General features: G+C 55.1%; 1 long non-coding RNA gene and 1 other non-coding gene across 3 annotated transcripts; both read right to left on the bottom strand.

Moving 5' to 3' along the window:
• Positions 1 to 22,459: 22,459 nt before the first annotated feature.
• LOC102956500 lies at positions 22,460 to 25,096 on the bottom strand. 2 transcript variants are annotated; one of them, XR_001511246.2, is made up of 3 exons: positions 25,064 to 25,096; positions 24,601 to 24,720; positions 22,460 to 22,679 (listed from the first exon to the last, which is right to left on the bottom strand). It is a non-coding gene; the product is annotated as an uncharacterized LOC102956500 (long non-coding RNA). The 2 variants fall into 2 exon arrangements; XR_006211404.1 differs by having other exon boundaries at positions 24,843 to 25,076.
• LOC122233859 lies at positions 24,376 to 24,564 on the bottom strand. The gene has a single exon (XR_006211583.1).
• Positions 25,097 to 26,235: the final 1,139 nt, after the last annotated feature.

The raw sequence follows: 26,235 nt of genomic DNA, 5'->3' as shown, positions 1-26,235 counted from the left end.
CGCTGTGGCTGGTTCAAGCCAAAGAGGTTTCTGAAGGGGGGTGGGGGGGGCAGGGAGCTCACGGGGTTACTGAGATGCCACCACCGGGCAGGCTTCCAGGAACAACCGGAGAACCGGCTCACCGACGGGGCCGCACCAGGATCGGGAAGCTGCCAAGTCAGGATGTTGCTACCTTGGCTCCCGTCTCCAGAACCGGGCTCGCTCTGCCACAGTAGACGCCACCAACACCGTGCCCTGTCCCCTACCCCCTGCCTGCGGCGTGAGTGCTGAGTCAAGCCTCCCGCGGAGCACGCGATTAGTTGAATCTAAATCGCACATCTGAGCGCCAGCGGGTCTTACGTTTCCACGTTGGAAAGGGGACACCTGCAATCTGGAAATCTGAGCACAATCCACGTGTAGAGAGAGGTACAAAACCTCTGGGGCAGCCTCAGACTGTGGTGGGGAGAAGATCAAGGACACATGCTTGGGAGTCACGCACCTGCTTCCCCGTCCATCGGAGGTGACTCGGTGACGGGCTCCGGTGTGACCCCAGCTGAGCTCAGACGCGAGAGGGGAGGCCGGGAGATCGAACAGGCCATTCCTGGGGGTACATGGTTGATGGGTCCTGCACATTTTGTACTTTTAAGAACATGCTTGGGTGGGGTCCAGGACATGGTACCCCCAAATTTGGCATCTTGGCACGTTAAATATTGCAAGCTAAAGGAATTTGAGAAGACAACAGAAGCAGGAAGTTCAGGCCGACCTCCCTCCACTTTTCCCTGACATAGGTCATAAAATCTTGACATGAGAGGCACCTGGGGGGCTCAGCTGGTTGAGCATCTGACTCTTGATCTCAGCTCAGGTGTTGATCTCAAGGTCGTGAGTTCAGGCCCCACGTTGGGCTCCATGCTGGGCGTGAAGCCTAGAAAGGAAAGAAAAGAAAGAAAGAGAGAAATGAGAGAAAAAGAAGGAAGGAAGGAAGGAAGGAAGGAAGGAAGGAAGGAAGGAAGGAAGGAAGGAAGGAAGGAAGGAAGGAAGGAAAGAAAGAAAGAAAGAAAGAAAGAAAGAAAGAAAGAAAGGAAGGAAGAAAAAGAAAAGAAGGAAGGAAGAGAGCGAGAGGGGGAGAGAGGAAGGAAGGAAGGAAGAAGGCAGGGAGGGAGGGAGGGAGGGAGGAAAGAAAGAAAGAAAGAAAGAGGAAGGAAGAAGGGAAGGAGGGAGGGAGGAAGAAAGGAAGGGGAAGGGAAGGAAGAAAGGGAGGGAGGAAGGAAGAAAGGGAGAGAGAGAAAGAAAAGAAAGAGAGAGAAGAAAGGAAGGGAGGAAGGAAGGGAGGGAGAAAGAAAGAAAGAAAAAGAAAGAAAAAAGGAAGGAAGGAAGGAAGGGGACGGGAAAAGAAGGGAAGGAAGAAAGAGGGAGGGAGGGAGGAAGGAAGGAAGGGAGAGAGAGAAAAGAAAGAAAAGAAAGAGAGACAAAAGAGAGGAAGGAAGGAAGGAAGGAAGGAAGGAAGGAAGGAAGGAAGGAAGGAAGGAATCGATCCTGGGGCACCTGAGTAGCTCAGTTGGTTAAGTGTCCAACTTCAGCTCAGGTCATGATCTCACGGTTCATGGGTTCGAGCCTCACGACGGGCTCTGTGCTGACAGCTCGGAGCCTGGAGCCTGCTTCGGATTCTGTGTCTCCCTCTCTCTCTCTACGCCTCCCCTGTTCGTGCTCTGTCTCTCTCTCTCTCTTTCTCAGAAATAAACATTAAAAAAAAAAAAATCCTGATGTGAGAGGTGCCCTCCCTCCACCCAGGGCAAAGGGGGCGTCTCCGACGCCAGGGGGACGCCAGGAAGAATCCCAACAAACGGCCCTTCCGAGCGTGTCCCCGCTCACCACCCTTACCTCTAATTTTTGACCTGTCACATTCCTCCACGACCCTCCACTCGGCCTCAAACCCAGCACAAAAATACTCAGGTTTAACTGTTTCCTCACGTGTTCATTTCCTCGTGACAACTCCCGGTGCCACAAACAACTTCCACTCCGTAACCGTTGGGTGTTTTTCTCCGCGAACGTCGTTGTCGGTTTGATTTTCAGACCTCGCCGGGGACCTTACGAGAGTCCAGGAAACGTTCTTCCTCCCTGTGCTTGTCCACTCTTATCTCCAGTTGACGATCTCTCGGCCAGACTGGCCCTCTCCTCGGGGATGAAGATATTACTCATTACGTGCCCTCGGACGTGCTATTTTGCACTCACTCAGCCTAAGTGATGTTCATCACATACACCCCCCCGTTCTGCAGGCGGCTAAAAGAAACCCTGCTTCCTGTCCTGCCAGAGAGCTGGACGCCTTCACGACAACCCGGTCTCCTCTCCCACAGGGTACGGGCCGTTTGTGAGCCTTTCCTCCAGCGACTGCGGTGATTTGAGCCTCGGTGTCTCAACTCCTGAGAGACGCAGGTGCTTCTTGCGTGGCCGGGGGCCTGGAAATGACCCGCAACCCCTAAGGAGGGTGGGAGGCCAAGTGATCTGCTGAAGGCTCTTATTTTCCTTCCCCCATCGCTGCGCACGGAGGCTCATTTTCCTGGCTGTTAATCTAGCTCTTGGGACCCTGCTCGGGAAGACAGCCAAGCCAGCCGCTGCCTCCCTCCCGTCGAAGAGGGTGGGGAGGCTACTGGAAGGTGCTAGTTACTTCTTTCCTGTTCCGGACCCCCTGGGATCACCTTGCCAGCCAAAGCCTGCGCTCCCTGCGTAAAAAGACAGGAACGCGCTTACAGAGGTGATGCTGATGTTACTAGAGACGGCAGCGGGTCTGTGTCCTACCCGCACGCGTGTGAGAACAGTTACGTGACAGAGGCTCCCGTGCTGCGGAAATGTAACCTTGACTCAAGAAAGATGACCTTCTCTGGCCACGGCCAGGGCTCTCCCTGGGTTAAATGCCATTCCTGGACCGGCAGCTGGAAATACTCTGTCCTTTGTCACCTTTGGACTCAGTGGCGCCCGAGATTGCGCGTTACAGAAGAGAAAAGTGTCCGTTGCCACTGGGCAAGTGTAGGGCTCAAAGGACAGTCTGACATGGGTGGAGACAAAGGGGCCTCGTTCACATTCCTTCCCTTCTTTGTCCTTTCTAGTTAGGGTGACAGGTGTCCCGGTTGGCCCAAGGCAGTCTCCGGGTATGCCTGTGGACTCAGAGTAATTATTCACAATGCCCTCCTGTCACTCTCAGAAGTGACCTGGTTGGACGACACATTTTAAGATCATCGGTTTGTAGCGGTCGAGAAGAGGGAGACAAGGCCTCTCTGTGGAGACGGACCCCCTTGAGAGCCTGCCGGGATAAGAGGCGTCAGGTTGAAGAAAGCAGCACTTTTTCCAAACCCTTCCAAAGAGCCCTCGGCGATGCCCACCCTTCGTGGCTCTGAGCAGCCACACACCCCCAGCTCGTGAGCCACTGGGGTGACCAAGCTAAGCCAGGTGGACCTGTTGGCCTTCTGGGTGTGATTAGAAAATCACGTTATTCCTGCCATCCCGCTGACCCCGCAGCCGCCCAAGATGAAAGGCCAGTCTTGCTGCTGGGCCCTCAAGTCTCAGGCCTTCCGGTCGCAGGTTCAAGGGCACATGGGTGCCAGGCTGGCACAGGAGCTCTTGTTTTTAGGGTCTTCTGACCGTGCCGGGTCCCATCACGGCCCATTCTGCCTTCCTACGTACATCCGCAGCTAGAGAGATGGGAATACGAGGGAGGGCCGGGCAGGGGTCTTCAGGGAGCCTCAAAGATCTGACACCCCCCCCCCCCCCCCCACCAAACATAACCTTTTGCCTCCAGCTCCGCGGTAATGAAGGCACACCTAATCCCTCAGCCCTGAGAATGTTTCTTCCTGCAGGAGACGGCCAAGGCCAACAGGGGGATGGATTTTCCTGAGCCATCGCTGGGGACAGACCAACCCTGTGGAGCAAATTCTCCTCTAGGGCTTGATCCGTGAAGTTACTCTATAATTCATCAGCTCCGTCTAGAAGCTGTGGAACACATCGATCACCATTAGGCTGTCAAAACATCCATTCAGCCGGCAAGAATAGCTTATTAGAGATTTTAAAAATACCAGTCGTTTGCAAAGACGTTGGTCGGGTCTCTGCGTCTCTGCATGCACCCAGAAAGTGCCTCTGCCCGTAGGTTAGTTTGCTAGCGTTTCCTGCAGAGAAGAGAGAGGCTGGAGACTGCGGGGTAGGCGGTGCTCAAAGGGCCCAGAGAGCACCACCTATGGCATCAAAAGGATGCTGAACATTTAATTTTGTAAACATGGGGTGTTGGCCTGTAAGTCACGGTCCAAAATCTCCCCCAGCCCGAGGCCTGGCCCCCCACTCACATCCACAGTCCACGAAGGAGGGTCAATTCTACAGTCGGTGGTCGAGTATCTTGCCTGGTGGCTTCTTGGAGGAATGGGCAGAGGTTGCGGAAAAGTCTGTGGACCTCCACGGTTGTTCGAACACGCTGTCGCTGGTAAAAGTGCCTCTTTGAATTTCAAATCGAAAATCCTGACCTTGTGTGTTTGTGTTAGTTCTCAGACTTGTAAAGACAATACAAAAACAGCAATCAAAATACTGGGTTTCTTTTTTTTTTTTTTTATGTTCATTTATTTTGGAGGGGGAGGGGCAGAGAGAGAGGGAGAGAGAGCATCCCAAGCAGGCTCCACGCTGATGGTGTGGAGCCCGACGTGGGGCTGGATCCCACGAACTCTGAGATCATGACCTGAGCCGAAATCAAGAATCAGACACTCAACAGGCTGAGCCTCCCAGGCGTCCCCAGAATAGTTGACTTGAATTCAACTTTGCCCCAAGAGCCAAGTCCATCGTGCTGGGGCTCAAGGGCTTGCTGTTCCGGGAAGCACACGCCTCTCTCCCTTTCTGGAACTTTGAGCCTCTCCCTCCTAGAAGGGCTTTGGTCCCAGTATCTGCTCTGAGAAATCCCACTCCACCCATCTCGCAGTCCGTGAGTTCGAGCCCCGCGTCGGGCTCTGTGCTGACAGCTCAGAGCCTGGAGCCTGCTTGGGATTCTGTGTCTCCCTCTCTCTCTGCCCCTCCCCCGTTCGTGCTCTCCCATTCTAAAAAATAAATGAAAACATTAAGAAGAATAAAAGATTCTGCCTGATTTAGCCATTCCACAGATACACCAACTCCCTCCAGGAGCGAGAACACCCCAAAATGGGCTCGTTCGCATCTTTACAGCCTTGTGAATTTTTGTAGGGTTTACAAAGACATACGAGTCAAAGCTCTTTCGTTTCTTTTCTTTTAATTTTCTTTACGGCACCATGAACGGACTTCAAAACAGGGCTTGGCAGAGAGGCTTTTCAATGTAAGTGTTCCTGCTTTATTCTGCCAAGTACTCCCAGGTACTTGGAAAACATCTCCCACGACCAAACTTAGCTGCCAAAGGCCAAGGGCCTGGAGCATTAAGCAGCTGATACAACCACAGAAACGCTCTGCCTGACAGTCCCCAGGAGAAAAACCCACATTTGCATTCAGCGGTCTATCTGTAACCGGTGGACGCCAGACCCAGGAAAGAGCTGGAAGGGGGAAGTTTTCTGGAGTGAATGATTCAAGGCAAAACAAGAAAACAGATCTGAAAGTAGGACCTGAGGGGACCTTTGTTCCAGCATTTCATGGCTGTGGGCCTCCAGAAAATGCGAGCCCACGGGGACTCAATGGTTTGACGTTTGTGCCCGACTCCTGAATCAGGAGGTGGGGTGGAGGGAAAGGAGAGGCTCCTAGGACCTCTATGCTAATGGCATTTATCACAGATCTCCAGGGGGTCCACCCGGTATTGTTAGAAAGGTCTCACGTAGGGCACCTGGGTGGCTCAGTCGGTTAAGCATCTGACCTTGGCTCAGGTCACCATCTGATAGTTGGGGAGTCTGAGCCCCACTTTGCTTTGGGAGAGCCCCGCTTCTCTCTCTCTCTCTCTCTCTCTGACCTTTGTGGGATTTTCTCTGTCTCTCTGCCCCTCCCTCACCTGTACCCTCTCTCTCCAAAATAAAATTAGGGGCGCCTGGGTGGCTCAGTCGGTTGAACATCTGACTTCGGCTCAGGTCATTATGTCACTGTTCATGAGTTTGAGCCCTGCATCAGGCACTGTGCTGACGGCTCAGAGCCTGGAGCCTGCTTCAGATTCTGTCTCCCTCGCTCTCTGCCCCTCCCCTGTTCATGCACTGTCTCTGTCTCTCTCTCTCTAATATCAATAAACATTAAAAGTTTTTAAAAATAATAATCATAAATAAAATAAAAATTTAAATAAAATAAAATAAAATAAAATAAAATAAAATAAAATAAAATAAAATAAAATAAAATAAAATAATAAATAAAAAGGTCTCACTTAAGCAGGGATAGCACAGACAGTGGCCTCTCCTTCCCACCCCGGGGAGTATTTTAGGTCTTTGAGATAGGATACGAGGTTGTGTTTACAGCACACCAGGAGCAACCATGGCCTAATGTGGAAACAATAAGAAGGGATAGCTCGTGTTTAACTGTGTCGCACTCGCGGGAAGCACGGAGGCCTCGGAGATCTTCACTTCTGAACTGCTGTTTGTCCCAAAGACAGTGGTCCGCTCGGCCCGGCAGTGTTTCCGGGAAGGACGTGCCGACAGACAGATTCCCCCAGGCTGGTATCCGTTCTTAACTGGTTCTTCACCTGCTGTGTGGCCGCAGCTACATTTTCGGGTGCACTTGGCCCGTGATCCAGAAGGTGCCCAAGAGTGGGGGGTGGGGCTGGCCGGGAAGCAACCGTGCGGACGCTCCCGTGGTCAGAGGTAGCACTGCCCCGTCTGGGACACGGGGGGGGGGGGAGGTGAGCGGGCGACCTTGCGGGGACAAGGAACCCCGGAGTATCGTCATGTGTTTGTTTCACCTGTTTACAAAAAACCCCCGTGTGGAGCATCCTTTTGTTTCAAAAGTTAAACCTGAAAGCCTGATCGGAGTTTTAAGCAGAAGAGCGGTTCTTCTGGCTAAGAAGATGGCTCTCGCCTGTCCAGGAGCACGAGAGGCTCCAAGGGCAGTGACAACACGTGGCGGTCTGCTCGAGGCTTCGGCGCTTTGGGTTCATCTCTCTGAACGTCAGAGGCTCAGGCACGCGATCAGGTGCTCGGCACCACTCCGGGATGCTCTCGCCTCGGCGAGACAGTGGCGTGAGATTCAAATCGCCTCACTGCAAAAGCGGTACATGCGTTCCCAGGAAAACTGCTGAAAATACAGACGAGGGGAAAAAGGGGCGGGGCGTGGGCGGAAGACCAGCCTTCTCAACTTTTTCCGGTATGCCCGCGGTCGGCAGAAGGATGTCGCCCAGTGTCCACATCCGAAGCCTGGAACCTGTGATATGTTAGGTCACACAGGGGATAAGGGGCCACACGATGAAGCCGATGGAATTAAGGGTGCTAATCAGCTGACCTTAAAATATGGAGATCAGGGGCACCTGGCCGGCTCAGTGGGTAGTGCACGTGACTCTTGAACTCGGGGTTGTGAGTTCGGGCCCCATGTCGGGGGCAGAGATCCCTTGAAAGTAAAATCTTCAGTGGGGCGCCTGGGCGGCTCAGTCGGTCAAGCGTCTGACTTTGGTCTAGGTCGTGATCTCGCCATTCCCGAATTGGAGCCCCAAGTCGGGCTCTGTGCTGACAGCTCAGAGCCCGGGGCCCGTTTTGGATTCTGTGTCTCCCTCTCTCTCTGCCCCTCCCCTGCTCATGCTCTGTCTCTCTCTCTCTCTCTCTCTCTCTCTCTCTCTCTCTCAAAAATAACGCTGAACAAATTTTTTTAAATAAAAAGTAATAAACTCTTCAAAAAATAAATAAATACAAACAAAACAGAGAGATCAGCCGGGATTCTCCAGGGAGCCCAACGGAATCACAAGGGTCTTTCTGTAGGGTCCTTGATTTCAGCTCAGCGAGACCTGAGCCGCACTTCAGACTCCCAGAACTATAAAGAAAACACACTTGTGTTGTTTCAGGCCACTGAGTTTGTGGGAATTTGTTACAGCAGCTGCAGGAAAGAAACACGATGCCCCCCTCCCAAGGTCTTCTTTGCATCTATATTTTCCACCAAAAAAGGGACCATACTGTACATGCTATTTTTTAATGATCTTTTTTTTAAATGTTTATTTTTAAGAAAGAGAGAGACAGAGCGCGAGCCGGGGAGGGGCAGAAAGAGAGGAAGACACAGAATCTGAAGCAGGCGCCGGGCTCTGAGCCATCAGCACAGAGCCCGACGCGGGGCTCAGACCCACAAACCGCGAGATCATGACCCGAACCGAAGTTGGGACGCTCAACTGACTGAGCCCCCCAGGCGCCCCTTTTAATGACCTTTTATTGAGGGACAGCGTTCAAACAAAATCCCAGATCCTCGGCAAACAGGTGGAGATCAGGGAGAGGCACACCTGTGTGACCACAGCCCCAGGTCAAGAGCTCTTCCTTGACCAGCTCCCCTCCCCCAGAAACCCCTCACCCTACTCCCGGTCACCCACTCCCCAGAGGGAGTGAGCCCACTATAATTCTTCGACACCACGGCCTAGTGCTCCTGTCCGTGACCTTCCCAGACAAAGTCACATCGTCGGTACACGGCGGGCTGGCCTTTTCATGGAGCCGTAACTCACACACAGCAAAGAGCACAAAATCTAGGCGTGTCTTCACATTCGCAGACACGGATTAACTGCCCTGATAAGGTGAGTCTCAGGACCAGGTCCCCAAAGCTCCCTCCCCACTGCTGGCCGGTCCCCCATCCTCCCCAAATAACTAGTTTTCTGACCTCTGCCACCACAGAATGACTTGTGTCCGATTTGGGACTCTGTGTAAACGGCACCCTACAGGACGCGGAGACCTTCGTCCTCGCCCGTCGACATGCCATGAGCACTTCCCACCGCGCGGCCGTGCCCTGCCTCGTTCGCTCGACTGCCCCTTTTTGTCTCGGGCTGCTTCCGGTGTTGGGTTGATGTTGAGAATAAAACATCTGAGACACCCCTGGCTTCTCCGGCTCACAGAGGCCAGGGGTACAGATCCGCGGCCTGGTTCTCACGCTTGGTTCCAGCCACGTCCGGAACTGATGGAGAGGAGACTGTCCACCCCCCACCCTCAGAAACAGTTGTTTCCCGACAGTCCCAGGGTCCAGGCCGCTGCCTCTCCTCGCGACCTGGCAACCAAGAGGGTATTTCCTCTCTGAGCTCCGTCAACCGGCGTCTGATTACTCCGGCTGGCAAGTCACGGCCAAGAGCTTCGTGTTCCAAGACAGGAACTTTTCTCATGCATTCTTTGGAAGACAAAGAAAGTTCCTCAACGCAAACCAAGTAAACGCGCCCACGCCTCCCTTCTGGGGAACGTGACCGAGGTTGATACGAGTGCCGTTGGCCTGTGGTTGGTCCCAACTATTGTGTTTGCCCCAAAAGTACGGGATTCGGAAGCACAGGGGAGCCTGGCGTATTCCAAGGAAAATGTTTGCAAGCTGACAAATGATGATAAGATATGACCTTACTTTCAAAAAATGTGCATAGTAGGGTGTTAGCTTTTTTTTTTTTAAGTTTATTTATTTTTGAGAGAGAGAGAGAGAGAGAGAGAGAGAGAGAGACAAAGTGCGAGTGGGGGAGGTGCGAAGGGAGAGGGAGACACAGAATCTGAAACAGGCTCCAGGCTCCGAGCTGTCAGCACAGGGTCCAACGCGGGGCTCGAACTCACGGACTGCGAGGTCGTGACCTGAGCTGAAGTCGGACGCTCAACCGACCGAGCCACCCAGGCGCCCCAGACATATGATGTAAACACTGCCGAAAGCAGATAGAAAGCACAGCTTTGAACACCTAGTTTCAACAATTCCTCCTTCAGAGAGAAGCACTTAAAACGCCTGATGAAACACGCTTTGCTACTGTGTCACGGGACTTTTGTCTTGGGACGGCCACAGTTCTCACGGACCTGAGATGAAGGCACATTTGGGGTGGGAGACGCCACGCGTGCCCACGATAACTTGTAACACTGGGGTCCCCTCCCTCTGGCCCCGCCTCAGGTCCCGTGGGAAAGAGCGAGAGCCCCCCAGGGCCAGGCCACCCTCTGCGCCTGTCCCCGACACACACCAGGGCCGCAGGCTGCAGGCCTCGGGTTGGGATGACAGGTCAACTCGGCACCTGGGGACGCGGGATGAAGGTGCCGGAAGAGCCGGGCCGGGCCTGGTGGCACCACCATCAGATGGTACCAAACACGTGGTGTGTGCTTACCCGACAGGCTGGCGGGGCTGAAAACAAGGACATAAATCCCAGCCCCAAAGTGTCCCCTTCTCAGACTGTGGAATGGTACCCATCGGCAAAGGCCCTTCGTCACAGGGACTTTTGGGGGCTGCTGACGCCCTAGCACAAGAAAGCTCCAAAAGCACTCGACCGTCCGCTCGTGTGGGACCTTTAGAACTTCTAGAATCTGGGGCGCCTGGGTGGCTCAGTCGGTTGAGCATCCGACTTCGACTCAGGTCATGATCTCACAGTCCGTGAGTTCGAGCCCCGCGTCGGGCTCTGTGCTGCCAGCTCGGAGCCCGGAGCCTGCTTCGGATTCTGTGTCTCCCCCTCTCTCTGCCCCTCCCCTGCTCATGCTCTGTCTTTCTCTGTCTCAAAAATAAATAAAAAAACAAAAAATATTAAAAAAAAAAAAAAAAGAAAAAGAACTTCTAGAACCTCTGTCAAATGAGCCCGTGTGCCGTTGTGGGCTAGAAAGTCAAGAGAAGCGCCTCTCACCGCGCCCCCTTTCGACGTCTTCGTGAACTGCCTCTGACAGAGAACGGAAACCCGTCCGAGACATCTTGTACTTGCGATACTTTGACTCGTTTATGTTTTGTGAGCTTCAACGCAGACGAACGAGACTCTTGTCACTGCCTGTCGCTGGGTGGGTCAGGCACGGCCCGCGTCCAAACCCCGACACTCGCTGGCTGCGGGGCCCTGGCAGCGGCTGTCCCTCTGGCCCCCACGCCCTCATCTGCAGGGTGGGGGACAATGGGGCCTCAGAAATCTGCCCGAAGGAGCAGTGAACGAGATGAAGGCAGTGAGCCAGGCCCGGCACCCAGGGCGGTGAGGGGTCCTTGGGTGGAAAAGCAGTTCTCCGCCCGCGCTCTCCCCCTGTGGGTGGACAGCGCGGGCGGCCGAATGAATGAGACCCTTCATTGCTACCCCGGAATCTCAGGTCACGGGGGCTGCGCGGTGAGCCTCTGGTTTTCTGCAGGACAGAAGCGACTCCTTCCCAGCAAATCACAGCCCCGCGGGGGTAAACGAGGGCTTGTAGGTGGACACGCCAGGTCCTGCTCGTGGGGCCCGGTGGGCTGTGTGGGCAGGACTCAAGGGAAGTCAGCTGCGGGGTGAGGCCAGGTCACGGCGGGAGGTGGGGGGGTGGGGGGGGGAAGCCGGGGCCTGGAGGCCCCAGCCTGCTTCTTGCCTGACTCTGGAAAGGACCTGAGTGATTTCAACTTCCCCTTACTTGGGAGGAGGGAAGTACAGGATTTCCTGGACTCCCAGCAAAGTCAGATAAGAAGGAAGCCAGGGAACGGGTCCAGAGCGAGAGGGGTTTTTGGAGCTGTTTGATTTTCCGAGCTCTCTTTATCTGCCCGAACGCAGAGCCTCCCGGAGAGGATCCAAGGGTCGCAAGTGCCCTTCCCAGGCTGAGGGGCAGAGCGTAAGCTAGCACTCCACCCCCCGCCAAGTAGGATAAGGAATGGGGTTTAAGTCCTTGGCGTGGTGACGTGGGAAACTAAGGCAGAGGAGACACTAAATTCCCTTACTGCCTATGGCCCACTGATGAGTCCTGGAAACGAGCAGAGTGACCACCCTCTAGGAGCTCGGCTGCCTCGATGGTGACACTTTGCGGGGGGCAAAAGGGAATCTCGGCTTAACGTGATCGCAACCTCGGGGACCCTGTAAGTCAACTTCCTTTATCTCGACGGCCCCAAGATATATGCTGGCAATCCCACTCCAAGCTCATGGCCCCCGATACACATCTGAAGGGTCTCAGGACGGAGGTTTTATTAAATGGTAATAAATGGCACCTCCCTAGCAACAGCTAGTCCCTCAAGGTCCCGGAAACCTTGCTTCCAAGATTCCTTAGAGACTTACCCTGTCCCTGCCCCCCTCCTGACCTGAGGGGATACAACCCGTCACCCATCACAACCCCAGCGCAGCTCTTCCTGCCCACGGGTCCCGTCCCCCTGTCCCCGTGCTTTCACAAAATCACCTTTTGGCACCCAAGACGTCTCAAGAATTCTTTTTCCGCTGTCGGCTCCGGACCCCACGAACCCCACCATCACCCCAAAACTTCATCAGCGGCACTGTCGCGAAACCATCACGCCTGTCACCTTTTCAAAAGGCTCATTATGTTTCTAGAAGTCTTGCTTTCCTGCAAGTGTCCTCCCCTCCTCTCCCCAGGAGCCCTCACTTCTAGCCTCCAGAGGCCTTTTTCTGCAAATTCCCGCTACCAGCATGAATACACATCGGACTTTCTCTTGCTAAACTGTCTTTGTCTGTTTCACCTGCAGGCCTCCAAAGAACGTGAGAGGGTAGAAGGGTTCACATCTCGTTACTACTACCGGTAAGGAAAACGCGTGCAGTGACACTTGTTGAGGACGGTGAGGTCGACTCTCTTCAGGACCTTCGAGATGGAGACGGGACGGCGGGGACGTGCCGTGGGGGAGAGAGAAGGGGTTCGACTGTTGCTAACGCTGCATTTGACGAGGAAGTGCATGGAAGGGCCGACGAGAAGGTCCAGGCGCCTGACTGAAGTTTGGTCCAAGAGCCCTGGATGACAGACCTCTCCACCAAGGTAGAAGAGAACAGTGCTATGAGCGTTAAACCACAAAATATAGCTTTAAACCACGACGCGAGGACCACCCCCAGGCCACCCGCTGAAGGGACCGCAAACACAGAAAGAAAACGTGCTCTTTGCGTTCAGTCCTCACGTAGGTTTGCGATTAATCTGGGGCCGGTGGAGTCTGGCCATCCCCTCCCAGGACACAGAGGGCATTAGCCTCCTCACATCTCAAAGAGAACGCTCTCTGGGCCCAGGGAAGACATTCCTGAGTTGGGAGCCGCCTGAGACTGATTCAGCCACAAACAGATTAGCAGGGCAGAGAGAGAGAGGCTGGGAATATAGGGAGTAGGGCTGGGGGAGGCTCCTCCCTTGTTCTTTTCCTTTCCTTTTTTTTTTTTTTTAATTAATTAATTTTTTTGTTGTTCCTTTACTTTTCAACAGTGCCTTATTTTTACAGGGTTTCAGATCCTTCAAAAAAAAATTTTTTTTTAAATGTTTATTTAATTTTGAAGGAGACAGTAAGACAGCATGAGCGGGAGAAGAGCAGAGAGAGAAGGAGACACAGAATCTGAGCTGTCAGCACAGAGCCCGACGCGGGGCTCGAACTCCCGTACCGTAAGATCATGACCTGAGCTGAAGTCGGACGCTTAACCGACGGAGCCACCCAGGCGCCCTTCCCAACTGCTTTTAAATCCCCGTGTTCTCAGAGACCAGGGAACAAGGGCCACCAACACCGGCTGGGCGTGGGGCCGCCCCTCTTTTCCCGAGGTTCCCAGACCTCGACAGCAGTGTGCCTGACCTGCCAGAAATGCCGGAACTACTTGTTAGGCTTCCACGCCGGGCCCGTGCTTTCCCGTGGGAAGTAGAGTTCCTCAATGTGACAGTTCTGGCGTCAGCGCTGGATTAGACACATCCAATCATTTCCCGGTAGGAAGGAGGACAAGTCACTGATGCTATGCATGTAGTTCCTTAGCTGGGAAAGGACTTTCCAAGGCATCGCGGCACGGCCCGATCGCTGCCAGGAACAGGTTGTGGACCAGGCCCGTCTACATACGTTAAATTTCGAGCAGACTGTGACGGACTCCGCAAACTTATATACAAAGGTCAAATCTTGGGAGTTTGCTCCCAGAACCAGGTGGGAGGCCTTGAACAAGCTGCTGACCTGGAGAGTCTGCTGGGCTCTGCATCTACCTCCTGCCCTTACCGAGAGCCGACCGAGGGGCGTGGGGCGCTCGGGAAAGCATCAGGCTGCGTTTGCTGCCTGAGCCGCAACTTTAAGCATTTCCACCGGAAGGAAACTCCAGTCCGCAGGCACGGGTCCCGTGGGCCCAGCCTCTGCTCCGAGAATGTGTTGACTGAAGGGGAGAACAGATCCCCTAGATATGTCTCTTTGGCATATTATCTTAAATTGGTTATTTTTAAGGCACAAAAGCTCTGAAGGTAGGGGAGAGGTACCCTTTGGTAAGAGACATTTCATTCTAAGAGAAATCTCCACGGATGTGGGGGTCTCCAGAGATCTCTAGAAACTCATCAGTGGAGGCGGTGTGGACTTATATGCACACCACACCCTCGCCTTGTTGGTGGTGCTTTTCCTGGCCCCCTCCCACAACTGATCCCTCACCCCGACATCTCCTAGGTCTTTAGCCGGAGGTGGTATCTAAGGTGATGGCTTTGGCCATTTGGGGGAGTGACTCCGTTTTTTTCTGCCATGTTCACAGGAGGTATGCACTTGATTAAACTTTTGTTTTTCTTTTTTTTTTTTAATTTTTTTTAACGTTTATTTATTTTTGAGACAGAGAGACACAGAGCATGAACAGGGGAGGGGCAGAGAGAGAGGGAGACACAGAATCCGAAGCAGGCTCCGGGATCCGAGCCGTCAGCACAGAGCCCGACGCGGGGCTCGAACTCACGGACCGTGAGATCACGACCTGAGCCGAAGTCGGACGCTTAACCGACTGAGCCACCCAGGCGCCCCTAAACTTTTGTTTTTCTCCTGGTAATCTACCTCGTGTCAATTTAATTATCAGCCCAGCCACAGAACAGTAAAGGGCAGAAGGAAACTTCTTCCACCCCTGCAGCCTCACAGGGTGGCCTCATCCCTCCCCCACACCTGCTCCCCCTCCCCCACCCCACTCCTCCCACGAAGGAAGTGTCCTTTTTGCTGAACTCTTCCGTGGCAGATCCCTGGTCAGAGCATTCTCCCTGGCGGGAGAGAATCACCCTCACAATCATCCTTAACAAGACAGTCTCTGTTTCCTAAGTCGGGATTTGTTTTTTGACACGGGGCAGCACAACAGCAGAGGCCTTGGTGGGGAGACCATGCTCTTTGGGGTCGGGAAGCACAGGGTTCCGGTCCCAGGGCCACCCCGCTAGTGGTGACCTGTTGTGCGGCCTTTGCACATGCTGTTCCTGCCACCTGGAATGCCCTTCCCTCTTCATTCCTGGCCCATGGCTTCCTGTGGTTCAGCTTTCCGTGCAGACACCAGCAGGGAGGACTTCCCTCTCCTCCAAGCCAAGCGGGAGCCCCAGCCGCACCCAAGCGCAGAGCAGGGACCTTTCCCCAGCCGTGGTGACGCTCGTTCCCCCTGTATCCCCGGGGCCTAGCACAGTCTCTGCGTGTGTCACCCACATTTGTGAATGAGGAAGTGGACACTGGCCTCTGACCCCAGCAGTCACCTGTCCTTGCTGAGCCTCCTCCCCCCACATGAGACAAGAAGTTTGCGGAGGGAACGTTTGCAAATTACTTGGAACCTACCAGACCCGTAAGAAATTTTGCTTCCCATTCTCTCTCCATTATAGAATATTTCCTTTGTCTCTCCAATTCTGGAAAGCGTTCAAATCAACCTCAAAAGGATTAATGAGGGGAAGGTTGGGACAAAGATTCTTTGTCAGGCTCCTGAACCTTCTGGCAGCCCCATCCGCGAACTTCCTTGTCAAATCCAGTTTTAGCAAGAACCCTGCTGAGTCAGTTTCACAGAATCACCCTCCGCTTCCCAGACACCTGACTGGGTTCCCCATCCTCCACCGGCCCCTGGGTGACGCCTGACCCCCCCGGCCTGCCTCCGGCCAGAGTCCTGCTGGGTCGAATCAGCCAGAAGCTCCCTGCCCCGTGATGTATTGTCCTCGTAGCGATTTTCCACCCGCTGCCCTCCTCCTGCTCCCTCACCGTAAATCCCCACCTGTCCCCGCTACATTTGGAATTGAACCCCGGTCTATACTGATATCTCTTTTCCTTTATTGCAATAGTTCTGGAGAAAACCTGTTTTTACCACTTTAATCCAGGCGCTGATTTTTGACAGCTGGGAGGTTTTGTTTTTTTTTTTTTTTTTTATATTTCATGTGACCTTGGTTTTATGAGGCAAACGGTAAGGAGATGTTTATCATTGCTTCTTGCTGTAGCCAGCTGTAGAAGAGGCCTCACAGAACCCAGCGTATATAAGGAGGGAGTTCAGGGTCAGATTCTAGGCCCAGGTGCCCAGACTGTAAGAGATTACCACTCCGTGCTGCACAGGTAAGGCCTTCCCTAATATAGGAAACTGGCTCGTGTGTGTGTGTGTGTGTGTGTGTGTGCGTGTGTAGCTACTGCTGGTAACTACAACCGGGTGTGAGCCACACAAATGAAACCCACACCCAAGCCTATCATCAATGGGAGATGTACCTAGCAACCAAAAATGCCCTCCGTCACTCCTCAAAGGGTGGCCCCCCAGACCAGCATCCCTCGGGAGCTCATGAGAAATGCAGAGTTCCAAGCCCCACCTCAGCCCTGCTGTGCCAGAATCTGCATTTGACAGATCCCTGGTGGGGGACGGTGGTTGTGCACAGGTTGTCTGGGAAGTGCTGACCCGGGCAACACTTTTCGTTTATGTTCTTAGAACCGAAATGCAGCAAGACACATTCTTGAGCAAGTCAGAGGCGAGGTCTAGGTCAAAAAGAGGGTATAAAGATTGGTCTAGGGGCGCCTGGCAGGCTCAGTCGGGAGCACGCAACTCTTGATCTTGGGGTCGTGAGTTTGAGCCTCACTCGGGGGTAGAGATTACTTAAAAATAAAATCTTACCCCCCCCAAATTAGTCTAAACCTGGCTTGGGACGGAGCCTTTTTTTGAATAAAATCTGTTCTTACCACTTTAATCCAGCTCTGATTTTTGACAGATGATAAAATTCATAGCCTCCTTCTGGGAAGATTGGCCTCCCTGATATAATTCGCAAGGAATTTCCTAGGAAACCTACCCACCCAGATGACCTTTAGCTGGGACTCTTTTTGTATTTACTCTAACAATAATCCAACCTCCCCTGTAAAATATTCCAAACTTCCCTGCAAAATACAAAATCCCTAACTGAGATCATTTTGGGGATTGGCCTCCTGGGGCCTCTCCCCTTGCACCCGAGATTGTAACAAAACCGTAACAACGCTCCCACCACAGCTGAATTGTGTGCAAAGTCTTTCACACATCTAAGCGACAGACCAAACGGACAGATCACGAGACGTGGTTGACCTTGTGCAAAGTTAGGCAGAGAGGCTCCGGGCCCTGCAGGAATGAGAGTTGGCCACCAAAGAAAGTTCGGCCACGGAAACCGCGAGACAACAACTAGGCGGGGAACGGGAAGGAGACGCAGAGGGTCTGGCCAGACGAGTCCAGGAGGCGGGCGACTGTTGTGTCCGCACGACAACTGTGAACGCTGGCTGAACAGAAATCGCGCAGGAGGACTGTACTGGAGGACGGGGAAGGGGAAGCAGAGGGGGTCCGTGAGTGCTCAGCCTGAATCCGCCAGAAAGGGAGTCAGCGGGCAAGGCTCAAGACGACGGGTCAAAAGGCGCAGCGCACGGATGTTACTCAGACACAGGAGACCCGCACGCTTGGAAGACAGAGCCGCACGAAGCGGGCGCCGAGGCCAGGCCCCTGGGAAGCCGGGCGCCGGGAGCTGCTGTTCAGCGCCAGCCTTTTAATCCTCTGCGCTTTGCAACTTGTGCGTTGTTACCGTGGGCGGAAAAAACTACAGGCAAACACCCAGCAGGGCTCACACGTATCTACAATGACCGGAGAAGGAACACCTTTCTGTTACTTTGACTCCTTCCTCTCTCCTATCTCCTCCTTTGACTTTCAAAGGGGTGCAGCGATCTGGAACAAAGAAGGCACGTGGGTGAAGGGGACTCCGCCCATAGCTCACCCCGCTGGAGGACAACCGAGGAAAATTCCCAAAGGGGCACGTATGTCAGAAGTTGGGCTTTAAGAAGCGTATCCCACGGTCGGGCGGGGGGGCGGGGGGGCACCGCCGCAAAGACGGACACACACACGGCTCACAGAGCCTCTAGTGGAGGTCAGGGTAAAAACCCAAGTCTGGTTTTCACAAAGAATTTGTTGTCCGAAGAAAGGCCAAGTCTTATGTTAATTCCACACGGTAATCTGGGCGCTGTGCTGACGGCCGCTGCATTCTGGAGCGGTGCTGGGTGACCATCCCACAACCCCACGGCTGCCGGGCCCGGACACACGTGACCTTCCAATGACTCACTCGGCTCCGTATTTAACTAAGTCTGCAATAAAAGAACAAGTTTTCTGCTGTGGCTGCATTACTGATCTGCACAAATACCGGAACGAAGAGCTGTTTTAGCCACATTCGTTATGGACGGCCACGTGAAACCGGGACAAGCCTCGGCCTCGTAAAGCTTCGAGGAGAATGCGCTTTCTGTAGCCTTCTTGGCGGTAATTTAAATGAAAACACATCTACTGTTCGTTGAGAAAGCAAGGAGGGACACGGCTCCTGCGAGGGGGCAACAGGCAAGAAAAAAAAAAAAAAAACCAGCGGGTGAGTCCTAGGACCGAGTCCCGTGTGCCCGGGGCCCTGCTGCTCTGAGACCAGACGTGTGGCCCGACTCCGGCTTCATCCGCGAGGTGAAAGGCACCAGGTCGGCTGTCCCAGGAGCTTACACCCAAATGTCTCTTGCCGTGTCAGCCATCCTGGGGACGCCACAGCCACGGCTCAGCAGGGCCGAGAGGGAGCCTCCCACAGCTGCCAAGGGGAGGGGACACACTGTGCAGATCTTGGATCCAATCAGGGGGCAAATCTGCTGACACAGGAACAGGAAATGCTTCGAATGCAAACTACTCTGTTGGGGGGGGGGGGATGGTCTCTAAAAGATGAGAGAAGACATGTAAGCTAGTGACACCCACTCGGGGAGTAAAGGCCAGACTTTCCTACAAGGCCCCGCAAGCCCCCACGCCCCCGGCCCCTCCAACCCGGCTCAGAAAAGCCTTGTTCACTCACCATCGTGCCGGGCCGGACCGGCTGCCTTTGCACTGGCTGCTCCCTCTGCCCCGCCCCCGCGCTTCCAGACTGTCACGTGACTTCTTCTCTTCCCTTAGGATTTGGGCCCTTTCCTGACGACCCCTTCTGAAACTGAACCCCCCCCCCCATCCACCCACCCCTCCACACTGGCCCCGTTTTCCTTTCCTGCAGAGCACATACCCTGCTTCTCCACATTTTTAAGGACTGGGTTCTGGTCCCCCGCGCTCCGGGGGCGGGGAGTTTCCTGTGACTGGCTCCCGTCCCGGCCTCATGTGGCCAGCAGGAGGCGCCCAACCCACCGTTTGTTCAATTCATCAGAAAGCAGTCAACCAGGGTCACAAACCCGAGAACATTTAGTACTCTGCCTAAAATTAGGCTTCGGGATCGCAACTCTTTCCCCCGATTCAGCAGCACTTCCCAAGCGGACGACAACCAGCAATCCAGACCTCACCAGCTCGGCATAGATCTTGTTCAGCTTTGGTCTGTACCTTTCAACTTGCAACTATGAGCAGCGTTCTCTGGAGAGATGCCTCTAAACCCTTCACACACGTCTGGCACCTCAAATACCGGTTTGTGTATTGCACGGGGGTCCTTACCAAAGAAAATCTGCTCACACTGAGTAAAGCCACCTGCTGTCGGGTGGGGAATCCGGAGTGAATCCGGATGGAACGTCGCATCACCCTCTTCTCCCCAAGCGCCAGTGTCCCGTGCCCGGGTTTGGTTCAGCTCGTCCATGACACGATCAACACCTCCCAGACACCGTGTGCAACTGGGACACCCTGGCAGATTCCTAACAAAGAGCCCAGCCCTGCAGATTAACCTTCCGCATAACTTTCTGGTGAAATAAGGGCTCGGCTGCATTAAAAACCTAGAACTGGACCAAGTTGCCAAAGAGAGCAGGGTGGTGTGGGATTGCATCCCCTAGTGGCCAGAGAGGGAACTTCAAAACCATGACTCGCTGTAACTCTTCCGCGGTTGTTTTCATTCCGTTTCCTGCTACGGGCCTTTTGTGTTCCACGGCTGTTGTTGACATTAAAAATCACTTCTCGCGGACCACGCGTTTCGTGATCTAGTGCTCCGCTGAAGAGTCTTTGGCAGCCTGGGCTCCTGCCCCTACTTCAACCCTCTCTCACACAATCCAGAGGAACAAAAGCCAGAGATGCTGAAGCCCAAGGGCGTCCTACCGCAGCCTATTTCAAATTATGTGTTCTTTGGGGAAAACACCGTCGCCGCGCCCAGGCAGGCATGAAGGAGCTGCGACCGAAGGAGCGGGAGACCGCTGGCATCAGCCACACGAAACGGCCTCCCGAGTCTCCTCCCGTGGGTTCGGGGCTGCCCTCCCCTCGCCGACAGCGCCCGGCACACCGCGTTCGGGCACCGAGGTGCAGTCGCAGAGACGGGGCTGGGGGTGCAGGTTCAGAGTCAAGCAGCCCCATCAGGGGAGCGCTCCAGCAGACTGAGAAGACGAGCAGGCATCCTGAGGGCTGCGGGACTGCCAAGGAGGACCGCGTGGTCTCAGCCCACACCACCCCGCATCGGAGCATCCCTTCCCCTGTCCCGGGCGGGCTCTTCCGCCCCAGGTCTCAGACCAAGCCACGTGGACCCACCGGGGACGACACTCGAGCACCCAACCCCCGCCAACATCGATGTCAAACGGGAACGGAAGAGGGCACGTGCACATCACAGACGACCGCCCAGCCGAAGCACATCCGGTTTTGCCTTTCCCGCCCCGGAAACACCACGTTCCTGCTCAGGGGGGCCCAGAACGATCTGAGGCCTCCGGTGAACCTACCGAAGCAGAGGCTGCGGTAACTCACCGAGCCAGTCTGCAGACAGAGCCCACGGCTGCTCCGCTGGACGCCACCGAGGCCAGACCGGTCCCTGCCCACGGCCACGGTGGCCGTTTGCCCTCAAGAAAAACACCGCAGGAGAGCAAAGCAGGAAGCGGGCGTCGAAGCTGCTTATTATTCCAGAAATGCCAACAACACACGCTGTGTTCCCCAGTACACACGTCTTAACACAATGTCAGTCTGGGCAACTGCTACTTCCGCCGAAGACGAGCGTGTAGAGGGCGGGTGACCACACTGAGAGTCACGTGCTCGTGTGAGCGCCCCAAACGTGGACACTAACAGGCTCAGAAAGCCAGGAGCCTGTAGCAAACCCGCCTCAGCTCCCACGCTTGGCAGCAAGGAGGACCTTCCTGTCGCCCTCCCGGGGCCCGCCTGCGCAGCAACAACCTAGAGGCTCACAGCCGGAAGCACCGTGAAAGGCTCCGAAGGTCCGAGAATGTCCATCAGCCAGGGCGGATCTCAAGTGCTCCTGACTCGCTCACAGACTCCTCCCAGGCACCCGCCCGTGGGCGTCCCTGTCATCAGAGTCCCCCATTTTACTAAGAAACAGGGAAGGGGCCTGAGGTCGCAGTGCAGGCCAGGGCGCAGCTGGGATGGGAGACCCCGTGCTAACTGTCCGGGCTGTGCGGAACGTGGGAAGGCCTGCCCTTCGGTGCGGAGGCGCTTTCTGGGGCCTCTGAATGGACATTTCCCTTGGGGGCCACGCCCCCCACCCCCACATCTGTAGTCTCAGACTGTCGGTCCGTTATAAAGCCCGCTGACAGTTCACCTTGCAGGTTTGAAGTTACATTCTCGGCTTTGCAGGCACCCGTGGGCCCGACCCTCCCCGCACTTGAGCTGGACAAGATGAGGGGCGGGGGAGAGGATGCCAAGACACCCACCCAGTATGGGGGCGCCTGGGTAGCTCAGTTAAGCATCCGACTCTTCACTTCCCTTCAGGTCATGATCTCAGGGTTCGTGGGTTCAAGCCCCATGTCCGGCGTTGATGGTGACGGCACAGAGGGATTCTCTCTCTCCCTCTCTGCCCCTCCCCTTCTCACGTTCTCTCTCAAAATGAACAAACTTAAAAAAAAAAAAAAGGACGTTATACCCCAACTGTAACGAGAAGAGAGCACGAAAACAGTCCGAGGCTCACCCTACGTGTACAACCGTCACTAACGCGACAGCTACAAACACAGGCGGGCTGGGTTTTCCTTTTCTCACATCAGTAGGTGGTGAACGAACAGTCAGAAGACAGGAAGGCCTGGGAGAGACGGGGCCGGAGACATCGGGGAGGGAGCAGGGACGGGCAGTGCCTGGCAGCAATCAGTGCCAAGGTCACAGCCGTCTTTGGAAATTCTACCCCAAGTGACGTCTGAACAAGGTGACCACCACCTTGAGCTACACCAGCCTTCCCCCTGCCCCCCTCAGATCACGGAGACAACAGTCACTTCCCTCCACGCGTCCCCAGCGCTCACACTTCCTAGAGACCCGTGGCTGGCTCCCTACGTCACTCTCCAGCTGGGAACACTGCTGCCATCGACGTTTCTCAGAAGCAGAAGCGACACGTCACGCACAAGGTCGCTGGGAACGAAAACCACGAAGTGCGTGAAATGCTCCTTGGGGACTGACCCCTTTTATTCAGGTCCATACAAAACAGGGTCTGAAGCACAAACAGGGCCCGCGTTCCAAAGTGACATGGTTGAGGGAATGAAACCAAAGGAATCTGGAAAGTTCCAGGCCCCAACAATTCTATTTCAGGCACACGGAACCAGGCAGAAAAGAAACTGGCACACGTTCAGCCTGCACACAGGTCTTCCCGTAAACTCACCTGCAAAGAAAGTGCACGTCAGTTTTTATTCTACCTGGGCAAGTCTGTTAGCACCGTGAGACACCCTCCAGAATCGAGCAAGCGGCCCCGGGACACAAGGTGGGAGGTAGTGACCCTGCGTCTACCAGCCCCTCCTCCCTCCAAGCCTGCGGGCTCCCTCCGAGGGCTCATCACCTTCTACCTCAAGGCACCCACAGTGATTTCCCAACCCACCTCCCCCTGGGCTGTAATCCGCATACCACCTGGGGCCTTCCTCAGAAACCTGACTGCACAGGAGCCACGGCAAACCTGAACTCTGACCGAGCCTCTACACCCCACGCCCACCCACCCACGCCTTCCTCCCGTCCTGCCGGATTCCGGCCATTTAGTTCCCCAGTTTGGCCCCAACGTGTGAGCTGCTCACATCCCCCAAGCATTTTCAGGCTTCCTGCTTTTTGCCACACTTCAGCAGCTGGAAACAGCCGTTATGTCCTCACAGGGGTCCCATTCCACGAAGTCCTATTGGAAATGTCCCTTCCCGTGGCTCCATAGCATATGACGTTCACCTCTCCGGATGCTAAGCCCCTCAACACCCAGGACAACTTTTCCTCACACCCCCTCCGAGGCACAGACGTGACGCGGCGACCCCGGCAGGCACTGCTCCCTCTGCATGGAGACAGCCCACCAGGCCGAGGAAGCAGGAGGGGCAGGAGGACGTCTGGCCAAGAGCCCAAAGTCCCAAGTCCCACCAGCAGGCACTGCGGTGTGCGAGCTCCTCGGGAGACAGTGGGAGGGTTCTCAAAATGCAGGATCCCTCTCAGCCTTGACCCGGGACGGGATGCGGTGCAGGAGACACGAGAGGGTGCGTGTGGCATGATCCCAAAAAAGGTGCTCCCGTGCCCTTCAAAACGCGCTACACGCGTGCCCGACGTGGCGGCCACCAGCTACGTGTGACTGTTTATGCTGAAATTAACATGACAAATCTTGTTCCCCAGGAGCACCAGCCACGCTGCCAAGTGCTCACTGCCACCTGTGGCTCGTGGCTGCTCAACTGGACAAGGCGGGTGTAGACCACTTCGTCACCGCGGCATGTTCTATCGGACAGCACAGTTCTGTACACAGTGTTCTCTTGAAATTACAGATTTTAGCACCTCATCCTCTTACTTAAAACCCACGATGCCCCACATTTGATCTTAGGAAAGATCAAAATGCTCACATGAGCCACAGGCCCTGTGTGGTCTGGCCCTTCCCCGCCTTTTCAGCTTCATTCCACCCCATTCTCTTGCTTTTTGGGTTATAATGGCCTTCTTTCGGCTCCTCCACTAGCCACAATCTGCTAGGCCCCCGGGCCTTTGCACGTGCCCCCCCCCCCAGCCTTCCACGGAACCCCCACATATCCTCCAGACTCCAGCTCAAGGATCCCATCCTTAGGAAAGCCTCCATCACGCTGTAATTCGCCTGCTGACAAGGCTGGGCTTTGAATTACACCCTCTTTAGTGCAATCATTTAACCTCTTCTCCTCCCCGACGGGGGCTGTAGCTCCCTGAGAACCAGGGCCTGGGCTGTTTTGTTCATCTCTGTACCCTTAACGTTCAGCACGGTGCCTGGCCAAAATTATCAACATTTATTAAAAGTCTCCACACTCTGTTTACAGATGTTTGGGAACCACCGTTCTGGGATACTAACTGTAAGGGTTTTTTCCTTCTTTCAGCGTAGGTCCTGTTTGCAGTATCATACATGATCATCAAACTGCTGCTAGAATGTTCACACCTGTTACTGCAAATTCAAACCCCAGGAAAAACTTGCTCCCGGGAATTTACTTTAGGTCAGGGTCGGGCTGTCTGGTTACAAGGCTGCACCCGCAAGCGGGCAGGTTCAGCAACACAGGAGCCTCTCCCCAGACCATCGGCCTCAAGACTCTCCGTCCCCGTGACTGGCATACCTGGATCCCCATAGGGAGGGTGCTCTGGGTGCTGTGACCGACGAGGACAAAGCGGCCAATCGGTGCCTGCCTGCATCTAATCGCCGGGGGACGGGAAAGTTCTCGTTTTCCGAGGAGACCCTGGGGAAAGAGTAACAACGCGCTCTAGGAGGGTGTCTCATCCGCTATCTACACGCTCCCCAGAAGCCGCCTTGTCCCCCGCCCCGGCGGGGCCTCCAAGACTCATCGGCCAGCAGCCGCACCTACTACTGCCCGCCCCGCCCCGGCTTCGGAGCCCGCGTTCGGCCCGAGCCCCCTCTGCCTCCCCGTCCGGGGCCTGCGGGGAGCGAGGCCCGCGCCCCGCCGAGAGTCGTCATCACCGCCCCCGCGATCAGCCCGAAGCCAAGTGCGGGGGACAAAAGGGCAGGGGGTCCTTTCCTCCCAACACGAGGAAGCACGCTTCCGCGCTCGCTGCCCGCCCCACCTCGCGCCAAAGCCGCGGGACGCACCGACTTCCGGCCGGAAGTGACGACTCACCATAGAGGCGGCAGCCAGAGGGTCTCCCTGGGCTTTGAAACTGGGTCCTCCATGGCCGTCTTAAAGGGGCCGAAGCCGGGGATGCGGGTTCCAGGGGGATGTGCGCCGCGGCAGGTGGTGGGAGAGCCCTAGCGCCAGGCAAGCGGAAGGGACCCGTGTTTGTCGAGGCTCATCCAAGCTATAGCATGTATGAGTGCTTCATTCTTGTTTATGGCCAAATGACGTTCCACTCTAATAGGCAAGAATTTTTTTTTTTTTTTTTTAAATGTTTCTTTTTGAGCCGCAGGAGAGGGGCAGACAGGGGGACAGAGGATCTGAAGCAGGCTCGGCACCGACAGCAGTGAGCCCCATGCGGGGCTAGAACTTACAAACGGAGAGATCATGACCACTGAGCCACCCAGGCGCCCCAATAGGCAGGACTTTGAAGGTTATGCCCACATCAAGAGGAGCGTGGAGGTGCCAAATGCCCCCACCTCCAATGGTGACTTGCTCGAGCGGACACAAAGGCTCACACTGCCTGTCCTCTGCTTTCTTTCTGGCCTCTCCAGCGGAGATGGGCCGAGCAGCCAGCACAGGGACTGTATGTCCCCTGAATCTCCTGGGCAGAGCCGTGGCCTCACCCGCAACCCCCCACCCCAGGCTGCTCTGTCCTCAGGTCCTCAGTGCTTAGTGGTGGCCTTCTTAACGCAGAGCCACCTCTGATTGCCCAAGGGCTGTGGGCGGCTCCCCCCGAACTGTGCCACACACAGGGGGAAGCCCTAGGCTCCAGTATTCCCCCCCCCCCCGGGGCCTCTTCTCTCCCCTCTGGGTTCCCACTGATGAAGTTTTGGGGTGAAGGGGGTGTGTGTGTCCATGAGGTTCAGAGCCGACGGCCAAAAAGGAATTCTTGAAGACGTCTTTGGTGCAGAAAGCACGGGGACAGGACCGATGGGCAGGAAGAGCTGCACTGGGGTCCTGATGGGTCACTCACTGTATACCCTCAGGTTGGGACAGGGTCAGGGGTAGAGTAAGTCCGTAAGGAATTTTGGAAGCAAGGTTTCCAGCACCTTGAGGGGCTAGCTGTTGCTAGAAAAATAGCATTTATTGCCATTTAATAAAACGTCAGTCATGAGACTGAGT

The sequence above is a fragment of the Panthera tigris genome, chromosome E1 (assembly GCF_018350195.1).
Source record: "Panthera tigris isolate Pti1 chromosome E1, P.tigris_Pti1_mat1.1, whole genome shotgun sequence".
NCBI lineage: Eukaryota > Metazoa > Chordata > Mammalia > Carnivora > Felidae > Panthera > Panthera tigris.
The sequence above is the reverse complement of the archived record's forward strand: the minus strand, read 5'-3'. Positions and strand labels throughout refer to the sequence as shown.